At 41.4% G+C, this 4,647-nt stretch overlaps 1 pseudogene; it reads right to left on the bottom strand.

The window, feature by feature from the left end:
* Nucleotides 1-3,859: 3,859 nt before the first annotated feature.
* Nucleotides 3,860-4,276, bottom strand: LOC149218570 (putative sugar phosphate/phosphate translocator At1g12500 pseudogene; annotated as a pseudogene).
* Nucleotides 4,277-4,647: the final 371 nt, after the last annotated feature.

Below are 4,647 nucleotides of genomic sequence, written 5' to 3' on the forward strand. Positions count from 1 at the left end.
AGGTTTTAGAATTAGATGCATGTTCCAACTCTGAGTCAAAACCCGACAAGGGAAATGACAAAGGGAAGCAGTTTATCGATGCGGAGCCCAACACCACCGTTGCCACCGCGAAGATCCAGAAGAAGGAACCCAAAGATCCAGAGGAGGAGGAGCACCTCTTCCACTCCTAGATGTGGGTAAAGGGCTCCCCGCTATAGTTCATTGTCGACAGCAGGAGCCAAAATAACATCATCTTGGCAGAGGTCGTGAAGTGGCTAGGCTTACTGACCACAACACATCGACAACCGTACACCATCGGGTGGCTTCACCAAGGATGGGATCTTCGCATGAGCCAGTAGTGTCACCTTCCATACAACATCAAGAACTTCACGTATGAGGTATTGTGTGACATTGCTCCCCTTTATTTTTGTGATGTATTATTAGGACAACCATTCTTGTGGAAGCAACATGCGGTATATGAATTAAGGCCCCATGTGTTGGCATTATTACATAGGTTTGGCACTATGGAACAAGTGTTGTCCTTGATGGCAACTCACTCAGATGGAAGATCACAGTTCAGGCCCTCAGAGTGAAAGAAAAAGAGATATACGTAGTTTCCTCTTAACCAAGTCACATATACATGCGAGATTGACGTTCAAAAGATGCATATACATATGCACACACTTTCATGCAAGGAAAAGTACGTACATGTGGGAAAACTTATGTTTTGTCCATGGTATTTAGTCATTGGTATTTGGACCTATGGTTTTGGACCATGGTATCTCGTCTGAAGTGTTGAACCCAGGTATTGGGTCCATGGTATTGATTCTTTATGGTTTTGGACCATGGTATTGAGTAAGGCCTAAGACTATAAAAGGGAAGGAGATCATTAGGCAAAGGTATTCACTGAAGTATTGAATATCTTATGATGAGCAAGATCTAGAATTCGGTTATGGTGCATAGTTGGATCTGAACCAAGGAGGAACCTGAGCACAAGAAGAAGGCTAAGTTCTATTGTTGGGTCAAGATCTTAAGGCTTGAATAGTAGTATCTTTGTGTGATTTTGATCTGTTATATTTGGCGCATGACTTGATCTATAAATCTGATAATGGGTATGACTCATGTCTAAATAAGTGAAAAGGGTAAATTATCTTTTATAGATCTGTACACAGGTTCGTCACAACAGAGGTGCATATACACGTTGTTTTAGTAAGTCAAAGCAGCATATACGCTGGTTGGTCTTAATACAGAAGCGTATGTATGCAGGTTATACATATTGAAGTAGCATACGTCTCATGAAATATGTTTTAAGCAACTTCTGTTTATTGTTGCAGTGTTCTAGGTTTAGGATTGGTTTTTGGTTACTGTTAATGTAGTCTGGTTACAGCATTCAGAGAATTAATTGTTTGATTCAGTTTTGATTGAAGCAAAGGAGATTGGTTGATGCAGATGTGTTTGATGTTTGATTATTATTGTTATTGATGGATCCAGTCTGAAAATTTATGAAACGTGTGGTGGGCTCCAGTATTGTAGCAATAATGCTACAACTCCTGGAACTCCCTTCTTTAATTTTATCAACCCGGTAGTTCGTAACAAACTTGGAAGCGACGGTGCTGTATGCACAAGTACTAGCTCTTGCCGCAGCTGTCACTTGGTCAGCTGGCACAAGTCCGCTAGGGGCTCAAGCCAACTTCTATGAGCTCTTAGAAGAAGATTTTTAACTGATGGATGAAAGCTAACTCAAAGGAAGCTAATCTACTTGCGAAAAGAAACTGAAAGCCAAAAAGAAACGCAAACCCTAGAAAACCCTAATTCTACCAACTAGTCCTACTGATGCAAAGGAAAGAATGCAAACTACGAAAAGAGATGCCATTACTTCTAGGAAGGTAAAATGCATGTGTCTAAGTTATCACTATCTGAAGAAAACATCTTTTTGTATTTTTGCTTAAGTGGTTGAAATTATCATGCATGTGCTTCTAACTAGTTTTCCACTGTGCAGGGATGGATCAAGGGATGAAATGCTTTGGGAAAGGTTGGGATGGTACAGAGAGGGTCTAAGGGATCCCTAACATCCTTTCTGAGAGTTTCACAAAGTTTGGATGCCATGCAACCGTGTTTATGAACTTCTACAGGAAGTCTGCAGGGGTTTCTACAGGAAGTTCTGTAATTCTTCTACAGGATGTTTTCGAAATGGGACTTTTGAGGATGGGTGATTGATGGAAGATGCATGGATGGTTATGGAGGTAGGATGGGGGTCTGAAGTGACCCAGGAACTGATGGATGGAGTGGTGAGATGATATGTGGAAGGCTGATTTGGCTTTAAGGTAGTTGAGACAACAATGGAGAAGAAGGTAGGGTTACGTGGGCAAGAGGATGGGTGTGAAGCGAGAAGCCTAGATATGGGATGAATCAGATGGCTCTGATGAAGCTTGACCATGTGAGTGAGTGATAGAGATGCCTTGCACAATGCACATTCAACCGAATCAATGAATTCTTGCAAACAAACTAAGTCCTAGCTAACTTAATCTAACTGTCAATGAAATGAATAAACAACAGCCTCGTTTGGAAAGAGAACCATGTACATCACGTGAGCAAGAACATTCTGAAAGATCTAAATGCATGACAAACTCCTACCAATCGATTCCCAAACATAAAAAGCTACTTTAACCAACAAAAACAACCAAAATAACAAAGCAAGATCTAAAGAGCAGATTTTATTTTAAGAACGCAGCAAACACACATAAAGATAAACAGGGGAGGTACTGGGCACTTGAGATGGGCCCAACCCCAAGAGCTACAGCCTCCCAAGAGAGATTTAGAGCTGGTGCAAAGCTGAATTCATCTTTATTAATCAAGAATGAAGAGTTACATCAAAACTGTCCATAAGGAGAGCTTGAGAATGAGCTGAAAGCAAAGCTAATCTATTGCATACAAATCGAATTACAAAATGACTACAACAAGGCTATGAAATGACTAACTACTAGCTACTATCTACTGGCTAACTAGCTAACATCCACTGGCTACACTGGCTAACTGAAATGAGGCCCTAAGCCTTCTTATTTATACAATTTGAGGACCCAACAGTCCTCCTAAAATTTAGGGACTCGGCTGCCCAAGACTTGTAGTTAACAGCAATCCTACTTGACTTGCTTGGCTGCCCTTGTGTTGATTGATTCGGTGGCCCTTGAACTCCGAGCTGATGGTGGAGAATTCGAGGTAAGGGCCCATAAATGAAGGGGACACCTTCCTACAAATCCTCTAGCTTGTTCTCCCACAAATTTGGCTGCCAAGTGCTCATTAAGACCTTCAATTTTGTCTCCAAGTTTACCAAAAAGGCTACACAAAGCACCCATTAGACTTGTTGGCATAATGACTAACCAAATTCACTCTATTAACATAAATATAATCAAAAACATGCAATAAACTAATGATAATGGTGGATTAAGTCAAATTAGGAGGTTGAATGAGCCCAAATAATTGTCCATTTTTGGGGCTCATCATCACCCCCTACTGAAAGTGTTGCTCATCCTCTGAGCAACCAATCTCTCTTCTCATCTTTGATGGCCCTGGTGGCTTCTTTGGCTAACATCTCAGCTAATTTCTCCTTTGGCTTCCCTCTTTTCAAACTTCCTGTAGAAACAGTTCTCTGTCTTCCTGTAGAAACAGTCTGCTAACTTCCTGTAGAAACAGTCTGCTAACAGTTCTTTGTCTTCCTGTAGAAATAGTCGGCACTGTCTTAGCCTGCTTGGCTGAGGGTGCTTTTCCTTTCAGCTTGGCTGTGGCAGCCTTCGTCTTCTCGCCCTTCTGCTCTTCTTCCTCACTGTCTGCTGCTTTTCTTAGTGAATCCTCAGCCTTGTTATGAGTGCACAAGTATATGCAATCATATGGAAGAAATGGTGCCCTTGGCATTCCCTAAAACCTGCAACGTGAGGGCACTTGTATGTCTTGTAACAAGAAAGTTGGTTAAATCCACAAGATAAGCCATGGTCATGTTTCCAAGCAACAGGAATATGATAAAGGTGTTTTCTCTGGCTTTTTCAATAGCAATAGCTAATACATTACCCTCCACAAAAAGAGTAACAGGAAGCAATAACAGCGCAGCAATTGGTGCCATGTACATGAGCAAATTCATAGAGTGAAGCTTCTCTACCTCAGAGGTAAGCAGGAGCCCCTGAACAACTGATTTCAATGCTCTGGCAGCAGTTGATCCTAGGCAAACCAAAAAGCCAAAAAGGTGGAATAATGGCTCACTGTTGCTTGCAATAACAATGCCAAATACCACAGGCACCAAGGCCATATAAACCACAGAAGACTCCCTCTTACATGTTATTATAAATGCAAAATATTGCTGTGAAGAAGGGAGTTGTTGCCCCAATAGGTTGATTGAAGGAGACTGGCAAGTAGCGCAGAGAAATATTGCCACAAACAACCGAGAAGGAGAAAATGAAGCTCAGTGCCAATATCTCAAGAAACTGTCTCCTGGAGACGATGAACTGCATTGGTACAATCTCTAACTATGAAATTGCCAGAAAACCATAAAATGACAGGCACACATGTGCAACATTGTGAGGAATATTGGGTATCTGCATCCAAGAAAACTGAGTAGGCATTTGTTAAGCAATAGCACACCAATATTGGAAGAGTACCAAGCTGCAATAATGAGAGCTG

This window comes from Pinus tabuliformis, chromosome Q, assembly GCF_031772625.1.
Source record: "Pinus tabuliformis cultivar Carrire ecotype Pingquan chromosome Q, CPIR1, whole genome shotgun sequence".
NCBI classification, from domain to species: Eukaryota; Viridiplantae; Streptophyta; class Pinopsida; order Pinales; family Pinaceae; genus Pinus; species Pinus tabuliformis.